Source organism: Gobio gobio (assembly GCF_949357685.1).
Source record: "Gobio gobio genome assembly, chromosome: 1".
Lineage (NCBI taxonomy): Eukaryota > Metazoa > Chordata > Actinopteri > Cypriniformes > Gobionidae > Gobio > Gobio gobio.
This window is the reverse complement of record NC_137097.1, coordinates 20,705-43,943: the sequence shown is the minus strand read 5'-3', so window position 1 is coordinate 43,943 and position 23,239 is coordinate 20,705. Positions and strand designations below refer to the sequence as shown.

At 40.1% G+C, this 23,239-nt stretch overlaps 1 pseudogene across 1 annotated transcript in view; it reads right to left on the bottom strand.

Moving 5' to 3' along the window:
• LOC307135917 (neoverrucotoxin subunit beta-like) overlaps positions 1-122 on the bottom strand; it is a 53,764-nt pseudogene extending 53,642 nt beyond the window's left edge. Inside the window, exon 1 of the transcript in view lies at positions 107-122. The product of the transcript in view is annotated as a neoverrucotoxin subunit beta-like (transcript). The remainder of the gene's footprint in view (positions 1-106) is intronic.
• Positions 123-23,239: the final 23,117 nt, after the last annotated feature.

Genomic DNA, 23,239 nt, shown 5'->3' with positions numbered 1-23,239 from the left:
AAAAGAAACGTCGTGTCTTTTTGTAATTTCACGTTAAATGTATAGTTGAAGAGAGAGAGTGTTTATAAACCCTGTTTCTGCATTTCATGTCGATTTTTTTCATTACCTGTCTCTCCCGCCATTTTAGGTTAACGTTTTAGCAGCTAAATAAATACCTATCACTGAAGATAGACCTAAGACCTTTTTACAGTCTATAAGACCTAACCTTATTCAACTGTCAGGTTAAAGTCGTCAACGAGAAAAGGTAATTTAATCAAAAGAAACGTTAATTGTGTTTTTGTAGGTTCACGTTAAATTTATAGTTAAAGAGCGAGTGTTTAGAAACCCTATTTTTCTGCATTTCATGTCGATTTTTTTATTATCTGTCTCTTCTGCCATTTTAGGTAACGTTAGAAGCTAAATAAATATCACTGAAGCATTAACGTTATAACGTTAGATAGACTTACTCAACTGTCCGTCAAAGAGAAAAGGTAATTTAGTCAAAAGAAACGTTGTGTCTTTTTGTAGTTTCACGTTAACGTTAACTTAAATGTATAGATTCAAGAGTTTTATTTGTCACATACACAGTTATATACACAATATACAACTGGCAGTGAAATGTAAACAGGTCCGCTCCATGGACAGTGCAAATAACAGTTACAAGAAATTAAAATAGAAATAGAATAAAGTTAGAATAAAAATTAACATATTAACATAAGTAGAATTATAAATAAATCAAGTAAAAGATAAAAATAGGAAATAAGATAAAAATAAAAATATAAAAATAAAAATATAAAAATATAAAAAAATAAGTGGATATGATAAGTGAGCAACTGTAGACTTAGAAATAAGTGGTTAACATAAATATATATATATGTATATATAAAGAAGTATAATGTGCAAGGTTTATTACAGGTTGTTACGCAGTAACAATAGGAAAGTAAAGTGCAGTGCAATGGCAGTATGTGGATGTTAATGTATAAACTGGATGTTTATGTGTGTGCGGGGGTGAAGTGAAGTCACGTGACTGAGTTCAGGAGTCTGATGGCCTGGGGGAAGAAACTCCTCCTGAGTCTTTCAGTCTTTGCCATCAGGCTACGGAAGCGCTTACCAGATGGCAGCAGGGTGAAGTGAGAGTTTGCAGGGTGATTAATGTCTCTGATGATTTTAGTAGCTCTACCTCTGCAGCGTTTGGTGTAGATGTCCTGCAGAGACGGGAGAGCTGAGCCTGAGATGCGCTCGGATAAGCGCACCACTCTTTGCAGGGCTTTGCAGTCGTGACTGGTGCTGTTCCCGTACCACGCTGTGATGCACTGAGTCAGGACACTTTCTATCGCCCCTCGATAGAAAGTTTTCAGGATGGCTGGTGAAACCCTGAATTTCCTCAGCTGGCGCAGGTGGTACAGTCTTTGCCTGGCTTTTTTCACCTGTGTCTGGATGTGTGTAGTCCAGGTCAGATCCTCGGAGATGTGTATATATCAACACTGTCGTCAGAGAGAAAAGGGTATTTAGTCAAAAGAAACGTCGTGTCTTTTTGTAATTTCACGTTAAATGTATAGTTGAAGAGAGAGAGTGTTTATAAACCCTGTTTCTGCATTTCATGTCGATTTTTTTCATTACCTGTCTCTAGCAGCAGTTACCTGTCTCTAGCAGCAGTTGAAGAGCGAGCGTTTATAAACCCTAACGTTAGATGTTTCTGCATTTCATGTCGATTTTTTCATTATCTGTCTCTCCCGCCATTTTAGGTTAAAAAGCTTTAGCAGCTAAATAAATATCACTGAAGCATTATAGGCTTACTCAACTGTCTAGGTTAAGTCGTCAAAGAGAAAATGCAATTTAATCAAAAGAAACGTTGTGGCTTTTTTGTAAGTTCATGTTAAAGGTATAGCAGCTAACGTTAGCTGCTAGTTAAAGAGCGATTTTCTGTCTCTCCCGCCATTTTAGGCTAAAGTTTTAGCAGCTAAATAAATATGAAGCATTAACGTTATAACGTTAGACCTACTCAACTGTCAGGTTAAGTCGTCAAAGAGAAAAGGTAATTTAGTCCAAAGAAACGTGTCTTTTTGGAGTTTCACGTTAAATGTATAACGTAGTTAAAGAGCGAGTGTTAATAAACCCTATTTTTCTGCAATTCATGTCGATTTCTTCATTATCTGTCTCTCCCGCCATTTTAGGTTAAAAAGTTTTAGCAGCTAATTTAATATCACTGAAGCATTATAGGCTTACTCAACTGTCAGGTTAAGTCGAAAAGATGCGTTTTAGTTAAAAGAAACAACGTTTTACTTATTTCACTAACATAACTTAATAAATAGGTGGGCAACCATTCAATTTACAGTATGTTTCTGCATTTACTGCTGGCTGTTAGCTAATAGCTATTTTTCTTACTTCTGTTTTAAGCTCCCCACGCTGACTTAAACATTGTGGTCTACGGTAATAAGAAGGTAAGTTAGTTTTGAACATGATTAATTGTCGTTTTTGCGGCAGAACATTGCAAACGTTGAGGGGTTATGTGTTGCACTGTAAGGTTCATAGAAACGAACCACGCTGTGTTTTTAAGTGTGAGAGCACTGATTGCAGGCAGACATTTTGCACATATGCAGCATTTAATGGTCACTTCTATCGAAAGCACAATGTGCCAGCACCGTCTAACACTGGCACAGCCATTGTATCAAATTTTATTTGTGCCATGTCGCTGTGTTCAGAACGATTTCAGACCGTGCAGGAACTTCTTGTACACTTAAAAAGGCATTTAGTGGAGGGAAGATCTGTGACATGTCCAGTTGCCGATTGTCAAAGCACATTTACTTTGAAGTCATCATTTACTGCTCATTTGTCTAGGAAACATCCGCAATGTTCAGTTAATAACATAAATGTTATTTACAGAGACATCACACCCCAGTGCTCAGCCACTGCTTTTGAAGAGGCTTCCCAGAATTTAGATTTAGAAGGTACTGAATTGCCACCAAATTTCAATGAAACATTTCTTAGGAATGTTAGCTTGTTCTATCTTAAGCACCTGTAAAGACACTTAAGCAAATTATGACCCATAAACTGGATTAACTATACCCTCTACAAACAAAAGTGCTATTATGGATACACTGTACTTACCACTACAAAATTAAAATATATAAGTTCTTGTAGCTCTATCCCTATCTTAAATAATAAAAGATGAACAGTTGTTTCTGGCATTTCTATTCACCTTCAAAATTGACGCAGCATTAAAATTTGGCTCGTCTGGATTTCCTTATTGTCAGTGAAATGCGTAGAAATATGTAGATAACTAGCTAGCTAGTGATAGCTTAGTGACAGCAATAAAACGTCCAATGCCGTCCAATATTAGTTGATAATATCGATAATACGAAGTAAATTTATTTCGTTTGACACCTTTATGGCTGAGATGAGAAGACTTACCTCTATACTGGGCTTTCTTGTGATCGTCTGCCTTTCTCTTTTTCCGTCCCTGTGCACTCGAGGGTTTAGACCGCTTCATTTTTTGAAGAACGCGCCAGTGCTGAACTCATGCCTGACCAACCGCCTGAACGCCTGTGCTCGACAATACTCACTATCAATTCAATCTAATAATCAGGTTAAGTAATTAAACGTGCGGCTGAGGGGGCGCCCAAGGGTGATCGTGTTTAATAAACAGTATGTTTTATTTCGCTTGTTTTAATTCTATGCTTAATGGGAAGTAAGTTTAAGGGCGCCACTAGAGGGCGCCTGGCTGCGCCCCCAACACATTTGTCGCCCTAGGCAACCGCCTAGCTCGCCTATAGCAAACGCCGGCCCTGGTTAGGGGTCCGGGCTGATTAGGATCTCCTTGAAGCTCTCACAGGGCCATTCTCATATCTTCTGGTCACACTCTAGCTGGTCATTAACCAGTCGGTGGTGCAATCTAACTCAGACTTGTTGGAGCCATTGGAGCAGGGATTTAATTTATATGCAGAGCTGTTTGGAGAAAAGCATCTCCGATGTTTCTCCAAACGACTCACCACTTTGATCCCATGAGAGAGACTCTCCAGGCGCTACAATCGGATTTCAACCAAAATATCTTCATTTGTGTTCCGAAGATGAACGGAGGTCTTACGGGTGTGGAACGGCATGAGGTGAGGAATAATTATTGGAATTTGAATGTGAGCGAGCTAAGGTTTCTAATGTTAAATGTTTTCAGAAATGAAGATGGACACACTGTCCCCCTTTTAATTAGTTAAGTGTGTAAACACGGAACAAAAGTTGCCTCAGAATATTTAAAAATAAAAGGCATCAAATAAACGTAGAAATGCAATGTAATAACAGTTAAATAATAAAAAATATACTTAATATACTTAAAAAAAACATTAACAACAGAGATGTTCTGTAAAAAAACTATTGTGCTAAACAAATAGACTGGATTACTAATCTTACATACTATTTAGGATGGATAGTATGCACATTGGAATGCAGGCATGTTCTCCCTCACTGCAAAAAAATCTAGTTATGTGAGTAACAATTACATACATGCAAATAAAATAGTAAGGTGTGTAACCCACAAAGTAGTCTAGGGTCATAAATATTGTTATATTTGCATGTATGTAATTGTTACTCACACAACTAATTTTTTTGCAGTGAGGGAGAGTCTATTACATTTCATGTACCACAAGGGTCTAAACATTTCATCGATAGTTGCCAGCCATGCCAGCAGCCATATCACCCTGTAGCCAGAGACTGGTTTCCCACTGAAGCTAAGCAGGGCTGAGCCTGGTTAGTACCTGGATGGGAGACCAACTGGGAAAACTAGGCTTCTGCTGGTAGAGGTGTTAGTGAGGCCAGTAGGGGGCGCTCACCCTGTGGTCTGTGTGGGTCCTAACACCCCAGTATAGTGATGGGGACACTATACTGTAACAAGCACCGTCCTTCGGATGAGACGTTAAACCGAGGTCCTGACTCTCTGTGGTCATTAAAAATCCCAGGATGTCCTTCGATAAAGAGTAGGGGTGTAACCCCGGCATCCTGGCCAAAAAAATTTGCCCATTGGCCCCTGTCCATCATGGCCTCCTAATCATCCCCATATATATATACAATTGGTATCATCCCTCAGTCTCCTCTCCACCAATCAGCTGGTGTGTGGTGGGCGTACTGGCGCAATATGGCTGCCGTCGCATCATCCAGGTGGATGCTGCACATTGGTGGTGGTTGAGGAGATTCCCCCTTCTATGTAAAGCGCTTTGAGTGCCTAGAAAAGCGCTATATAAATGTAATTAATTATTATTATTATTATTATTATTATTATTATAGTTATTAAGGATGTGGCACTGTCTGATCATTTCTGTATTTTCTTTGATATATCAATCTCTCCTGCCATTGAAACTAGATCTGTCTCTGTCAAAAAGAGATGCTTAAATGAGAACACTAGTGTGCTGTTTATGAAGGCTATATCTCTAACACCAAGCATATCTGCAGACTCTGTTGATTTTCTCCTTGACTCTTTTAACTCAAAAGTTAAGAGTGTAATTGATGATATTGCTCCTGTGAAAGTCAGAAAAAAGATTGGCAAACAAAAAGCACCTTGGAGAAACTCAACAGCAGTGCAATTAATGAAAAGACAATGTAGGAAATCTGAACGCATGTGGCGAAAGACAAAACTTGTGGTCCATTATAAAGATCTGTAAAGACAGTCTTCGTGCTTTCAATGTTGAACTAGGCAAAGCTAGACAGACCTTCTTTTCAAATATTATAAACAGAAACATAAACAACACGCGCACTCTTTTTGCTACTGTAGAGAGACTAACAAACCCTCCGAGTCACATTTCCAGTGAAATGCTCTCAGACAGCAAATGTAGTTTGCTTCCTTCTTCTCTGAGAAAATCAATAATATCAGAAATGCGATCAGCACATCCTTGAGTTGCTCTGAGGTGAGTCAGATCAGACCACAACCTCATAAAATTACTATGACTGATTTCGAAGCAATTGATGGTAAAATTTTAGAAGAAACGGTACTTCACCTTAAAACATCAACCTGCGCCCTTGACACACTCCCCACTTCTTTTTTCAAAAGTGTGTTTAACTGTTTAGAAGCAGATCTCCTAGAAGTGGTAAACGCCTCACTTCTTTCTGGGACTTTTCCAAACTCCCTAAAAACCGCAGTAGTAAAGCCTCTCCTGAAAAAGAGAAATCTGGATAACTCCATATTGAGCAACTACAGACCAATCTCAAATCTCCCCTTCATAGGCAAGATCATTGAAAAAGTTGTTTTCAGTCAGCTGGACAAATTCTTGAGCTCAAACGGATACTTTGACAATTTTCAATCTGGTTTCCGACCGCATCACAGCACAGAGACGGCGCTCATAAAGATTATAAATGATATTCGCCTCAATACAGATACAGGCAAAACATAAATTCTGGTACTACTGGACCTCAGTGCTGCATTCGACACTGTTGACCACAACATACTTCTTGACAGGCTAGAAAATTGGGTTGGGCTTTCTGGAATGGTCCTCAAATGGTTCAGGTCATACTTAGAAGGGAGAGGTTATTATGTGAGTATAGGTGACCATAAGTCTGAGTGGACATCCATGACATGCGGAGTCCCACAAGGGTCAATTCTTGCACCACTCCTATTCAACCTGTATATGCTGCCACTGAGCCAAATAATGAAAAATAACAAAATGGCTGACCACAGCTATGCTGACGACACCCAGATCTACTTAGCCCTATCACCTAATGACTACAGCCCCATTGACTCTCTATGTAAATGCATTGATGAAGTTAACAGTTGGATGTGTCAAAACTTCTCTTCAGTTAAACAAAGACAAAACTGAAATCACTACATTTGGAAACAAAGATGAAATTCTTAAGGTGAACGCACATCTTGAGGCCAAAAGGTCTGAAATCAAAAAATCAAGTCAGGAATCTTGGTGTGATTTTGGAGTCAGACCTGAGTTTCAGTCGTCATGTCAAAGCAATAACTAAATAAGCCTACTATCATCTGAAAAATATTGCAAGAATTAGAAGCTTTATTTCCAGGCAAGACTTAGTGAAACTCGTTCATGCTTTTATCACCAGTAGGGTGGACTATTGTAATGTTCTTCTCACTGGCCTTCCCAAAAAGACCATTAGAAAGCTGCAGCTCATACAGAACGCTGCAGCCAGGATTCTGAGCAGAACCAGAAAATATGACCATATCATACCAGTCCTCAGGTCTTTACACTGGCTTCCAGTTACATTTAGGATCGATTTTAAAGTACTATTACTTGTATATAAATCACTCAATGACCTAGGACCTCAATACATTGCAGATATGCTGATAAAGTACAAACCCAACAGATCACTCAGATCATCAGGATCAAGTCAGTTAGAAATACCAAGGGTTCACTCAAAGCAAGGAGAGTCTGCTTTTAGCTATTATGCCAGCCTTAGCTGAACCAGCTTCCTGTACAGATCAGATGTGCTCCAACAGTAGCCACTTTCAAATCCAGACTCAAAACACATCTGTTTAGCTGTGCATTTACTGAATGAGCACTGTGCCACTGTACGTGCTTTGTCCGAACTGCTTGCATTTTAATTTATATGTTTCAATTTAACCCTGTTTTTATTTTTATCTTTCAATATTTTTATTTTGTTAAGGCTATCTGGGTGGAAGATGTTGAGAGACGGGGAGCGATAAATAAGTGGGGTGGATAAACCATAGGTGGATGACTGACTCTGTGGTAAATGCAACGTGATTGAAATTTTGAGAGTTTTGAGATATCATGTGGGCGAGGAGGCCATGCTGTGAGCCGGTTAAAACCACAGAAGCAGACAGCCAATATGGGGAAGTCCCAAAGTAGAGACTACTTTTTTGAAAAGACTCTCCATTTTCTTCCACCACAGATAGGGGTTTTCATCTTTATTTTTTATTTATTTTCATTCCTATTATAACTGTTTTAATTCAATTACGAATATTTTTTTTTCATTTCTGTGTAAAGCACTTTGAATTGCCACTGTGTATGAAATGTGCTATACAAATAAACTTGCCTTGCCTTGCCTATTATTTTACAGTAGAAGTCTTGTGGCAATGCATGGTCTATGCAAAACCATCCAATTTATATTTTCGTCATTCTGAGTATATGACAAGCATACACATGCATACTTGTTAAGGCAAATGCTAATTTGAACTCTATTCCAGAGGATATTCTGAGAGAGCAGTTTTTTGAGAGACTTCTGAACAAATTGCAATCTGCAATAAGTCAGCAACCACTTAACCTTGATTATTTGGAGTCTATGAGCCACCATGAGCTTATTATACTTGAATCCTTTTCTGGACAGATAGACGTTCCCACAGAGATTTTACATGGACTGCGAAACCTTTATCACCTCGTAAGGTCTGAAATTGAAGCTACATGTGTGCCAAGTGTGGAAGTGGAAAGAGTCGTAGGCCCAGGTGCTGGATGCCCAAAAATTGTAATTGAGAGAGAAAAACTAAAATATTTTCTGGATACACATCTACCTGTTTCTTGCATTGCATTGTGCCTTGGTGTTTCTACAAGAACAGTTCACAGAGGAATGAAAGAATATGCTCTTTCTGTCAGAGGAACATACAGCACCATAACCAACCCTGAGCTGGATAATGTAATTTCAGCCATCAAGTCTCAGATGCCAAATGCTGGTTACCGCATGGTTCAGGGACATATGGGCTGCGTTCGAAACCGCATACTTTCCTACTATATAGTATGTAAAAAGCAGTAGACGAGCGAATAGTATGTCCGAATCCATAGTATTCATAAAAGAGTAGGCGAGAACTACCAGGGTTTTGGACTATTTCTCGCGAGATTCGGACGTGCGTATACTGATGTTGCGTTCGTATATGTCTACTTACCTACTATATAGTAGGAGCATGGGCGTCGGAAGCAAAAAAAATGTGGGTGGGTCCTCAGAAATTTTTTACTGGAGTAGATGCCAATTACATTAAGTACAAATATACCGCTTTACTTGGTAAACGTATAGGTCGGAAAGACAAAATTACGTAAATCAATCGATATTTCATTGAGAGCGATAGTAGTGTAGGGGTAAAGATGCACGGCATCTAGTTTTGACACAAATCGACCCGCGGTTCGAGTCCTGCTTTCGCCGAAATTAATCTTCTCCGTTTTCCCATCACATATCAAATCGGAAAGGCATTTATTTTCAATACAAATTAAGAAAATATTAGAAAAGTGGAAATAAAGCGTCTAATATGTGTTTAATAATAAGTGTTTATCGATTAGGGGTAGGTAAACAGACATGTGCTGAATGTTAGAGACGATAAAAGTGAGTGGGTCCAATATCATTGATCGTAAAAAGTGGGTGGGTCTTGTCCCACCCATATACAATGGTTCCGACGCCCGTGAGTAGGAGAAAACAGTACGAAGGAGTAGTATGTTCGAAACCTCAGTAATCATAAAAGAGTAGGCGAGAAGTTCCCGGATGGCCTACTGATTCCGCCCAGATTGTGAAGCACTCATCGTCGGATACTTTTCTATCCCTGCCTTCCCATGAGGCCACAGGAAAGGATACGTCAGGTGGAGAAAAGCGAATCAAATGTGAGTATTACAAACCAAAATCACGGTTCCTTGTGTTAAAAATCGCATTTGTTGGACTACTGTTGAATTGTTGAAAGTGTAAAGACGACAGACTGTATAGTGTAGTTGTGATTGGGCTGTAAAAACACGTTTTATTATGTATGAGCTCCAGTAACACACACACGTCTCCAAAGTGGATTTACATAAACGATATACTTAAAGATAAAGATGCTTACTCAGGGCCGGATTAACCATTAGGGCAACTGGTCACTTGCCCAGGGGCACAGGACATCTAAGGGGCCCTGGGCACTGTCAAATATTATGTTAGATCATGTTATAAACGCAATCCTCACTTTCCTAATAATATGCAGATTTTTGCAACCCGTTCGATCAAAATATTATGTTAAATCACGTCAAAAAAAGTGTCTGTAGCTTCTTGCGCTGCTGCGCAGCGAGAGGACGAGCTGTCACGCCGAATCACGTGACTTGAAGCTCTGAAATCAGCTGTTGAGGCGGGTGGACAAAATTTGGCCTGGTTTGGGGTCAGTTTGGTTGTTTTCAAACATCTACATTTTATAGTCTAATTGGTTAATAATAAACTCAAGTGTGCATCATGACACACACCGGCCCACATACCCCTTCTCTATGACGTAGAGTCAGCTGGCGTTGGTGTTGACGTCGCCGACGAGCACGCACTTTCAGCCAATCAGCGATAAGCAGGGAGTCACGACTCGCGCTCATTCCTGACAGGTTTTCAGCGCGAAATTGTAGCTGGATGTAAAATGATCGCTATGCCAAAGTGGCATAAATATGTAAGTTATCTACAGTAATGAGTGGGAGAGTGACCCAACTCTCTTTCTACGCTCGCTTTGATGGTAATCGCGGCAGCGCGACTCCGGCGCGACTCCGACTCCGGCGAGTGACGCGTCAGAGAGAGTCCCTCAGAGCTGCAACAGTCACGTGATCTCTGTCTCGGAGGACGAGGTTCGGAGGGCACTCAAACGTGTGGATGTCAGGAAAGCTGCTGGGCCGGATGGTATTTCAGGTCGTGTTCTGCGGTCCTGTGCTGATCAGCTCGCAGGGCTCTTTACATCCATATTCAACGAGTCCCTTGCTACATCTGTTGTCCCCACCTCCTTCAAACGATCCTCCATCATCCCTGTACCTAAGATCAGTAAACCCTCTTGCCTAAATGACTATCGTCCAGTGGCTCTCACATCTTTAGTCATGAAGGTCTTTGAGAGACTCATTAAAAACAACATTTGCTCCTCCATTCCTGACACTTTGGACCCTCTTCAGTTTGCCTATCGTCCCAATAGATCGACTGAAGATGCCATTTCTCACGTCCTTCACTCCTGCCTCACTCACATCGACAGCAAAAGTGGGAACTATGTCAGGCTGCTATTTATTGACTATAGCTCAGCCTTTAACACCATAGTTCCCATTAAGCTAACACACAAACTCCTGGATCTAGGCCTGAATTCTTCTCTCTGCCTCTGGATTGAAGATTTCCTCACTGGCAGACCCCAGGCGGTGAGAGTAGGCCAGTTCACCTCCACCTCCATCACCCTGAGTGTTGGAGCTCCACAGGGCTGTGTGCTGAGTCCCCTGCTCTACTCTCTCTACACCCATGACTGTTTGTCCACACACAGCTCCACCTCCATCATCAAGTTTGCTGATGATACTGTTGTCCTGGGTCTCATCTCCAACAACAATGAGACGGCATACTTGGACGAAGTGGAGCAACTGACATCATGGTGCCAGGACAACTGTCTCTCTCTGAATGTTAACAAGACCAAAGAACTGATTGTGGACTTCAGGAAGAGACAGCATCGGTCATACTCCCCTCTCATGATCAGCGGGACACCGGTAGAGAGAGTGAACAGCTTCAAATACCTGGGTGTGAACATCTCCGAGGATCTGACCTGGACTACACACATCCAGACACAGGTGAAAAAAGCCAGGCAAAGACTGTACCACCTGCGCCAGCTGAGGAAATTCAGGGTTTCACCAGCCATCCTGAAAACTTTCTATCGAGGGGCGATAGAAAGTGTCCTGACTCAGTGCATCACAGCGTGGTACGGGAACAGCACCAGTCACGACTGCAAAGCCCTGCAAAGAGTGGTGCGCTTATCCGAGCGCATCTCAGGCTCAGCTCTCCCGTCTCTGCAGGACATCTACACCAAACGCTGCAGAGGTAGAGCTACTAAAATCATCAGAGACATTAATCACCCTGCAAACTCTCACTTCACCCTGCTGCCATCTGGTAAACGCTTCCGTAGCCTGATGGCAAAGACTGAAAGACTCAGGAGGAGTTTCTTCCCCCAGGCCATCAGACTCCTGAACTCAGTCACGTGACTCACTTCACCCCCGCACACACATAAACATACAGTCTTTTAACATTAACATCCACATACTGCAATTGCACTGCACTTTACGTCCCTATTGTTACTGCGTAACAACCTGTAATAAACCTTGCACATTATACTTCTTTATATATACATATTATATATTTTATGTTAACCACTTATTTTTAAGTCTACAGTTTATCTCACTTATCATATCCACATATTTTTTATATTTTTATTTTTATCTTATTTCCTATTTTTATCTTTTACTTGATTTATTTATAATTCTACTTATGTTAATACTTTTTATTCTAATTTTATTCTATTTCTATTTAATTTCTTGTAACTGTTATTTGCACTGTCCATGGAGCGGACCTGTTTACATTTCACTGCCAGTTGTATATTGTGTATATAACTGTGTATGTGACAAATAAAACTCTTGAATCTTGAATCTTGAATCTTGAATCTCAAAACGTGGATTACACCTGTGACTCAAAGACTCTTACATATAACTAACTCAAAGAGCACGGTTGAATGATTGAATTGAAATAGTATATGACTCCTGTCCATCAGGAGCACACTGGCCTGATCAGGACATCTGCACCTTTTAAAGCGTCTAGACTGTGCTGTACTCGTCCCAACAGCTGCTGAAAGAGGTTTGAATCAACGATTAATCCATTTTGACTGTGTTAAGTTCTGCGTTATGTTCTATAAATATTGTACTTCACGAAAGACATAACGTTACTGTAGTTCTATCTGAAGTTAAACACAAAGGTAAACGCATTATTGTTGTTAATTTTTTATTGTACAGTATCAGTGAATGACACATTTTGGCTGTGGTGTGTGCAGTAAAGTGTTCGTAATGCCTGCTAATTACATTGTTTATTCCGATTATATTGGGCACTTTTTGCACTTAAATGATGCATGTGTTTTTCCATGGGTTAAAATCATTGGTTAATTTCGTGATTTTGACAGTTTCCACTTGGACATTTTAGTCATGCATGACTGTTTTTGAATGCCCTGTTTTGATCCATTTTCCTGAGAAATGTTTTTTATATTAATTTTATTTTAACATTATTTGGTTTTAAGGAGATACAATGGTGCTAATCAGCCTTGATTGACATGGCAATAAAATTATATAACATTATTTTGGCAGTTCAAATTTTGGGGGCGTCTATTTCTTGAATAGGGTGGGTTTTAGTGAGCTTTTTGGCTTGAAATCGTCGACCCAATCAGTCAACACTGTCTGAAATTTAAACAGGAGCGCTAAAAGAAAATTTAAAAGAGAAAATGAATTGAAATTAGTCAACATTGTGAAACATATTCCAAAAATAGCCACAATTTCACATTGTAGCATTTTAGAAATAAAAAATCTCTGGTTTTAAGTTAAGGCTTCAATAGCGGTCTGCTTTATTTCACTGTTGCAGTCAAAATATAATTGATTGGCTATATTGAAACATTTAATAATTACTCTGTAGCAGCCACCAAGTTCTGTGAAAGATTCATTGTAAAAAGTTATGTTAAACATTAGTGCATCATTAGTGTTCTGTCTCTTGAATGCACTTTATGCTGAGGCTATTACATACATCGCCACTGAGCATTGCAGAAGCCTGATTTGTTAGTATAGAAGTATAGGCTATATGCTCTTGGTGAAATCGACTTTGTGATTGGTGCTTTGGGGCAGGGGCAGGGGCAGGGGGGCCCTTGAGTCTTGTTGCCCAGGGCACAGGGAATTGTTAATCCGGCCCTGTGCTTACTAAATGTTTATTTAACATCTGACAGGAACATTTTCGATAAGTATTGCAGATGACATCACAGCATGAAATAGACATCTGATCAGAGTGATGTGTGTGTGTGTGTGTGTGTGTGTGTGTGTGTGTGTGTGTGTGTGTGTGTGTGTGTGTGTGTGTGTGCGTGTGTGTGTGTGTGTGTGTGTGTGTGTGTGTGTGTGTGTGTGTGTGTGTGTGTGTTTGTTTATCTGGTGGAGACTGGAGAGAGGCTGATGAAGGAAGGCTGTCATCAAAGGCTTTGAGTATACTACAGAAATGAATAAAACATACATTTAAATCTTAAGTTGTATTTTATTTTAATTTCAAACAGAGTTTTTTCAGCACTTTTCTGATTCTTGATGTCTGTGCGTTTGCTGCAGAGCTTCTGTGGTTGAGCCTTGCTCAAGGAAACCTTCTGCTTATCAGTTCAGTGTTTAGCCCACTACACCACAAAAGTCATAAAGCTACAATACAAATAGCATGTAATTGTAAAAATATTAAATGAAATATGGCAAGAAATGGGATGCTGACAACATGAACTGTAAAGCGTTTTAAGTAGTCATGCTGATGGAGAGCAGGCAGACGGATGTTTGGAGTAGACATCAGCAGTCAGAGATTGTCCCGCACATGTTCTCCACTCTTGCTTCAAGGTTGTGGGGTTCAGAAGGGACATGAGGGACGGCTGGACAGGTGAAGGTGTTCACGGTGGTCAACTGCTTCATCAACATAAAGCCACAGAATTGGCACAGCTGTGTTGAGATGGCAGCAGATGTGGGGCTCACCGCCTGTAAATGCGTGATAGTTTGTTAGAACAATACGTTTGAATAAAGCTTTGTTTCATGTGTTGGTGACTTATTCATTTGTGATGTTTACTTTTATTCATTCTTTTACTCATTAATTCATGTTTCCTATTGTTGTCAGTAAATAAAATATTTTATTATCTATTAATTTTATTATTTATTCATTGCTTGACTGAAAATTGGTATTCACATCGGCTGCATTTGTCTAGTGTGTATTCATGCATCGCTATGTCATATGACAACAAGTTGCATTTTTCTTGTTTTACTAAAACAATATAATTTTCAGTAAAAAAAAAAAAACTAATATAATTAAGTATTGGTCAGCATTTGTCATTATTATTGTAAGTGTTTTAGTGGGCTAGCAATGCAATTCATTCTGAGGTAATCTTAATTTTGAATAGTGAACTTACATTTTAAGAGTATAAAATCAACAGTGTTCTCCCAAGGTGAGATCTTCGAGCAGCTGAAAGACGTCCTCGTTGCAGACTCTGAGGGAAACCGCACAGGTCGGGCTGTGGAGTTACTGATGCTTTGAGCTGTTACTGCACCTGTCACTCATATCTTTTATTTTATAATTACATGGTTGTATCTTTAACAATCATAATAATAAAACAAATATCATGGGTTTGCATACATTATATACAAAGAAAAAACAATAACAAGGTTAGATATCTTTGAATAATTCATCATAATGCAATTAAATTTTATTTCACAAGCTTGAGGGATGAAACAGGAGTTAAATTTAAAAAGAAAAAGGAAAATATAAAGGAGATTTAGGCCAATTTTGCTTGTGGATGAAATGTTTTGCATATAAAATAAAGAAATTAACAACATATTTAAGAGATCACGATTGTGGGTTTTGGTAAGGATAAAACTGGGTCAGATTAGTAGGGTTAATATCACAAAATAAATGGGCAGCTGTTTCTTCAACAAGACCACAAAATTAGCAAGTTTAATCAATATTAAGATAACGTCGTAGGTCACATGATAACGTCAACATGGCGCATAAAGTGCGGCTCGCATTCATACTTAACGAGATCAGGCAATGTAGTACCTACTCCTTTAGAGCTCGTTAAGTAAGTACTTATTGAAAATGAGTACCTACTCAATGAGTATGCGGTTTCGAATGCAGCCATGGTTTCAATGGGACTCGGTTTTCAGTGATGGAGAATGATGGCATCTATGCATAGAGTCGATGCAGTGGGTATCTTTTCACAACTCACACAACTAGGATGCGTAGTACGGAGAAGCTATTCTGTGCGAGGCCCCCTTTCCTTGGTCCATATTGATACTAATCATAAACTGATAAGGTATAGTATAATGTTTGCATTGGAAGTAATGTATAAAGTTGATGTTGAGGGCATAGTACATCTGATCCTTTGATGTGTAATATGTATTGTACTAGTGTTGGGAAGTCAAGCCTAGTTAAAAAGCCAAGGACTTTTTTTATTTTATTCTGTCTTTATTTTATTCTTTCTTTTCATCTCATTTAGGTACAATATTGTAGTATTTGGTGGAGTGGATGGCTACTCAAGGAAGGTAATTGTTCTAAATTTGATCGTTTCATTTTAAAGTTTATTACTGTTTATAGAGATTATTTTATTTTAAGGGCCCTCAAAATCCACCTCAATTGTGTTTCAAATAGGAAAGGAAGTCTTATATATTTGAAACAAAAAGGATGAGTAACTTTGGCACTTTTCATTTGTTATATAATTTCAGATTATGTACCTGGACGCTGCTACTAATAATAAAGCTTCGACAGCATTTTCATTTTTCCTGACATCTGTACATCTCCATGGCATTTGGCTCAGTTTAGGAACATAATTCTAAAATATTGAAGGATTCTGAAGTCACAGATTTACAAAGTTTTATGGTCATAAAATCAGCATTAATGTCTTTTTTATATACTGCACCTGAAAGTCTTTTTTTATTTTAATTATTGTGTTGTAGGGTTAGAGGAGATCAGGGAGTGTAAAATGTTGACATTGCTCACTACATGTTTACCACACGTGGAACAGGAAGAGCAAGCTTTATTTCCGTAACGAGTGTTCACAACCAACGGTGTGTATATATATATATATATATATATATATATATATATATATATATATATATATATATATATATATATATATATATATATATATATATATATCTCCCTTTAATCAGTGGCCTTGACAGATCCAGATTTGTATTAAGGAATTTCAAACAGTACTTGTCTTTGTCCTCTATAAACTAATGTCAGGAAAATTTCAATAGATGAACAGATGGCTGCCTCTAAAACTCATATCGGGCTAAAACAATACATGAAAAATAAGCCTGTTTGCTGTGAATATACACTTTTGGTTCTGGCAGACTCCAGCAATGGGTACACGTGGGATTTTTTTGTCTATGAAGGAAAGATGCAGGGAAATACTGGCAAGGGGCTCAGTTATGAGTCGGTAATGGAGCTCATTGACACACAGTTGCTTGGCACAGGCTACAAGCTATTGGTAGACAACTTCTACACGAGTCCATCCCTTTTCTGCAACCTCCTACAGAAGAGGATCTGGCATGTGGAACGATTCGGACAAACAGAATTGGTTTTCCAAAAACGAAACGACTCCAAATCTCCCCGGGGCAGCATAAGATGGTTGAGAAAGGACTCCCTCCTCTTTGTCCAGTGGCGAGACACGAGCGATGTGTTCATGTGTTCAACACTCCACACGGCCCATGCAGGGGACACTGTTCCGAGGAGAGTCAGAGATGCAGATGGGCGCTGGGTGTTGAAGGACATCTCTGTTCCACCAGCAGTGAAAGAGTACAACCAGTATTATATAATCAACAATCTTTTATGCTATTTGGAATTAAATAAAGTGGCTCAATGTTTTTTTTTCTGTCCATACAGGTGTATGGACCTCTGATCAGCTTTTACAAAGTCATCCACAAGACCCAGAAGTGGTACAAGACATGTTTTATCACTTCCTGGACATTGCCATCGTGAATGATTTCAATTCAGGGAGAAACTTATTGAACTCCTCTGTTACTTCGGAATTCCTGAGTGATCTTCCTTTGTGGGTTCTGAGAGCTAAATAAAGCACCATTTTACTTGCTATTGGATCCTGTGTATCTTTCCCTGACAGAACGACCTGACCATTTATGGATCCAGCAAGAGTAAATGAGTAACAGGATTATCTGACCGCCAACAACCAGCGCATGGATCATCAGGAAAGACAAGCGGTGGCTACCACTCAGGCTGTGCAGGCACTGGTGACGCAGGTGTCTGAGCTCACCACCCGGATTCAACAACTCAGGCCGCCCGCTGCGCCAGACCCGCCGTCCGTTCCCCTTAATCCAGCACTGGAGAGGTACTCCGGGGAACCCGACCTTTGCAGATCGTTTTTGACCAGATGTGCTGTGTTTTTCTTGTTACAGCCGATTATATTTTCAACTGAAGCACCGAGAGTGGCTCTGGTATTGACTTTACTGTCAGGGCGTGCTGCTCGTTGGGGAACAGCGGTGTGTGAGAATAAACATCAGTGTTGTTCCAGGCACTCTCCGACGAGATGAGGCCGGTCTTTGACCGTGCAGTGGTGGGTCGCGAGGCGGCCTGGAAGCTCGCGGATCTGCGTCAGGACAATAGACCCGTCTCAGACTACATGACAGAGTTTCGTACTTTGGCTGCGGAGTGCCAGTGGAACAAAGAGGCGCAGTGGGACATTTTCCTGCATTGGCTGGCTGACCGTGTTCACAGGGAGATATACGTGCTTGAGTTACCCAGGGATTTGAACAAACTCATGGATTTAGCCCTGTGAATGGATGCACGATTACAGCAGCATGGTCAATGCTCAGGAACCAGAGTCTACGGTCTACGAGCTTCACGAGTTCGCTGGAGAGAGCACGGTGAGCCCACAGGTCGATCACGAGCCCATCCTGGTCGAGCTCGGCTTTCCCGGGAGGAGAGGGAACGTCGTAGATCGAGGGGATTTCCTCAACAACTGCCACGTAAAAGATCAAGCCCGACAGTAGACAGGAGGTTACATGCTGAGAAATATGGTCGATCAGTTCATTTATGTCTACCTGGACGACATATTGATTTTTTTTCTTCTTCTCTCCAGGAACATTTTCAGCACAACAGACGAGTGCTTCAGAGGTTGCTAGTGAACGGGCTTTTTGTCAAGGCGGAGAATTGCGAATTTCACGCACAGTCTGTTCCCTTCCAAGAGTATATCGTCTCATCCGAGGGAATGCGTATGGATCCTGACAAGGTTAAGGCTCTGGTGGATTGGCCAAGTCCAGATTCCCGTAAGGCTCTACAGAGGTTTCTGGGATTTGCCAATTTTTACTGACGTTTATTCGTAATTTCAGCCAACTAGCCGCTCCTCTGACAACATTGAACTCCTCCAGAACTGCGTTCAGTTGGTCTGGTGCAGCCGAAGCTGCATTTTCCAAACTAAAGAGCTGCTTTGTTTCGGCTCCCATTCTTGTTGCCCCTGATCCATCACGTCAGTTCGTGGTGGCGATCGATGCGTCAGAGGTGGGGGTAGGTGCGGTTCTTTCCCAGCGCTCTTCCTCGGATGACAAGATGCATCCGTGTGCATTTTTTTTTCCCATCATATGTCACCCACCAAACGCAATTACGACATTGGTAACAGTGAGTTGTTGGCAGTCAAACTGGCGTTGGAGGAGTGGCATCGGAGTGTGACTCCTCATTGGCTAGAAGTGTGACCATATTAGCCCGGTTCTGTCAACACTGCACTGGCTCCCTATTAAACATCACATATATTTTAAAATCTTGCTTATTACTTACAAAGCACTAAATGGTTTAGCTCCCCAGTGTTGCATTATTTTCCTGTTTAACACTGTAAAACTGCTTTGAAACAATCTGCATTGTTAAAAGCGCTATATAAAAAAAGTTGACTTGACTTGACTAGAAGGGTCGGGGGTACCTTTTATTGTTTGGACCAATCATAAGCATTTGGAATACATCAGATCTGCTAAAAGACTCAATTCCAGGCAGGCTCGGTGGTCCCTTTTTTCCGGTCGTTTTGATTTTTCTCTCTTGTACCGCCCGGGCTCTAAGAACATCAAGCCCGATGCTTTATCTCGCGTTTTTGGCCGCTCCGAACGCCCGTCCACTCCCGAGTGCATTTTACCTGAGAGACTCATTGTCTCCACACTCACGTGGGAGATCGAATCGAAGGTCAAATCGGCCTTAGAAGGGGTAACACCTTCGCCCGGCGGACCACAGAGTCGATTATTCGTGCCCGAGAGTCTACGGTCCGACGTTGTACGATGGGGGTCATTGTTCTAATGTGGCTTGTCATCCAGGAGTCAATCGGACCAGGTTTTTGGTTAAGCAATGATTCTGGTGGACTGTTATGTCTTGTGACATTCGGGATTTTGTTTTGGCCTGTTCAGTTTGTGCCACTGGTAAGACTTCCAATCGTCCTCGAGATGGATTACTCCAACCGCTGTCTGTTCCTTCGAGTCGTTTTGACCGTTGTGGACCGGTTCTCGAAGGCGGTTCATTTTATTCCCTTACCCACATTACCTTCTGCCAAGGAGACACCGCTGTCGTAGATCACGTATTTCGTATACATGGCCTCCCGATAGACGTGGTCTCCGTCAGAGGGCCACAATTTATATCCAAATTCTGGAGAGAGTTTTGTAGATTAATAGGAGCGAGTGTCTGGGAGCAAAACATCTGCAAAATAGTCTCAATGGTTTGTGCCGGTAACATTTTCGTTTGTAGCGCTTCAGTTTTTAAAATATTATAAATTGAATTATAGGCGATGGTGACACATTGATGTCTTAATTAAATTAACATTTAATGAACATCTGTTGCGGTGTTGATACATAGGTTTCGGAAATGAGGTTAATTATTTTGGTAACTATAATACATATACTAGTTTCAAAGTAGAAAAAAAATTATAATTTTTATTGTGTAGCATTTTAAAAATATTTACAGCAAAAAAAAAAAATATTGAAGAAAAAAATTAGAACAGGAATAAATAGGGCAACATGTGCCCAAAAACTTTTTCTTTTAATGTAGATTAGTGGTTGTTACAAAACAAATATGAATTAATTATATTGGCAAGGTATTTAATTAATTGGCTGTGGTGCAAACAGAAATATTAAATAGAAGAAAAATCAGTTAACTATACTTCAGGTTTACTGTAGTGGTTTACTGTAGTGTAGTGGGATCATCTTGGATACAATACGTTATGATACATTATTTTACAATACGTATTACGATACAATTGCGATATTGCAAGAAAGGCAGAGTCACAAGCCTCCCGGATTTCATCCAAAATATCTTAATTTGTGTTCCGAAGATGAAAAAAACTTTCACGGGTTTGGAACGACATAGGGATAAGTTATTAGTGACACAATTTTCATTTTGGAGTGGAGTAATGCTTTAAGGTCCTTGCACACCAAGTCCAAAATTATCGTACGCATTTTTTTTCTTTCATATTTGTCATCCTTTCCTATCAAAATGCTTGCTGTGGATGCGAAAACGCAGACAATCGAACCGGATCCAAAAAATTTTTATGACGGACGAAAGTTTTGGACTCAGTGTGCAATGACCTTTACACAGTAATTAACTACATCACAGTACTCAGTTTACTTTAGTTTTAAACCATCTCTTATTTACAGCTTTAAGGATGTTTCAACCAGCAGCTCAACGTAAAAACATTTTCTCTTTTTAGGTATAGTTACTTTAGTCTGTTTGCTTTGAGTTTGAAGATGTTGTTCAATATGTTTACTCACCTGATGAATTTACCGGGACATTTACCTGCGGAGACAATTTGCTTCTTCAATAACTTTAATAAGCTGGAGTGAATCATCTTCCTCACCAGATGGTGTTGTGTCCAGTACAGCTTTAAGCTGTTTCTTTCTTTTATAATAACGCTTTGAGCTTTTTTTTCTTTTCATGTTGTTTCTTAGTCAGCTTAGCAGGGTCATCACCACATGTGGACTGCATAATCTGAACCATGCCCGAAGAATTCTGGATAACGCAGAGTCGTATGTAGGTCGCTTCGAGGACATGGTAAAAAAAATGGTGTGCAAGGTGGCGTGCAGAATAGAGGGGGTGTTCATATTCAAGACGCTAGTCCCTAACGTCATCAGCCCACAAACTCTGTATTTGGTACCTGCGCTGCACAAACTGCTGTCGCATACTCCCATGGTGGTGCCGTTCAAAAACAATAATAATGGGCTCGGCTTGCAACACGTTATCAAACCGGTGGCGGAGTACCTGCTGGTATTGTTGGACAGGATACTGAGGTCGGCTAAAGGGTGAGGAGGGTACCGGGAAAGCTGGACGGCCATCCAGCTGGAGCTCGCCATGGAAGAACTTTTCTTCGGAAAAGCCCTAAACCACCGTTGTACTCAGTACGCCGTAAGTCTTGGCACTAACACGACAAATACCAACAGCATATCTAAGGCCAGGGGATTCTTAACCTTCTCACCAATTGGAAGCGTGAGCGTAGGCGAATCCAAATTGTAAATCAAACAAAAGAAGAGTATTTAACCTCCATGATGATGAATATCTAGGCTGCACAGACAACTGTATATCAACACTAAGAGGGGCATGGTCAGAGATGACAATAGCATGGTAAGATACAGATGTTGCTTTAGGTATTAGGGAGCTATCTATAAAAATGTATCTATATGGGAAAATGACTGATGGGCTTGTGAGTAGGATCAATGCAACCATTTTTGGACATAAATTCCACTTTTGATCTAGACATGGAGGATGGAGTAATAGTCCTGGAACTTGTTTACAAAACCTGGATCGTCAAAGTTTGGTTTATATACATTGACAAGAACAACAGGATTTTGTAATATGTGCCAACCACAACCAAATATTTTCAATTTTTATCAGCTATTACTTTAGTGGAAGAAAACTGAACCCTTTTGTTAATCCTTATTGCAACCCCTCTGGCTTTTGAATTGAAATTCGAGTGAAAAACATCCCCTACCCAAGTGCACTTAAGCTTCAGATGATCTTGGTTTCTTAAGTGTGTCTCCTGTAAAAAAGCAATGTCCGTATTTAACCGTTTCAAATGTGAAAATATCTTTGACCTTTTTATGGGATTTCCCATGGTTTTAATATTCCAAGTTAAAAACCTTACTGTAGAACTGACTGGGTTTGTCAAATTATCGTGATAATTAGCCATTTATACTGATAACCTAAAACCCACCCTTTGAGAGAAAAAAAAAACCTCCTATGAAGTAGAAAACCAAAAGAACAAAAAATAAAAACAAAAAACACAAATCAATCCCAAAACAACCCCACCCACCCAAGCACATCCAATATTCACATCCCCAAATTATGTAAACTCCTGTCCGTCTGCATCGTTACCATACTATCAGAGAATTCCGCTTTAACCGCCTGAATCTCACTCTTGATGGTAGCCAAATCATCGCCCAACATGGACCGCAACTCAGAGCGAAATATTTCCGCCAGATCCTTGCGCAACGAAGTTAGTATCTCAGTTTTAAGTGACTGTGTATCATTTGAAGTCGTCGCGAAATCAGTACACTCCTGTTGCGATGTCTGCGCATTACTTCCTTTACTGCTTTTAGTTTTCCTTTTTGTTGCGAGAGATGAAAAACAATAAAACACCTCTAATCGTACCAAGTGTAGACACTGAGTATTATATTGAAATGTGCATAAGTATCGAAATATGGTTGAATCCCCACGGCCACGTGCCTATTAAGCTCACCAAAATCTACATTGAGACATTTTAGTGCACAAGATATTGGTTTGAGTACAAGAAGTTATGTTAAAATAAAAGATTAATCTCTCACACTATAATATTTAATATAATGACAAAAACATT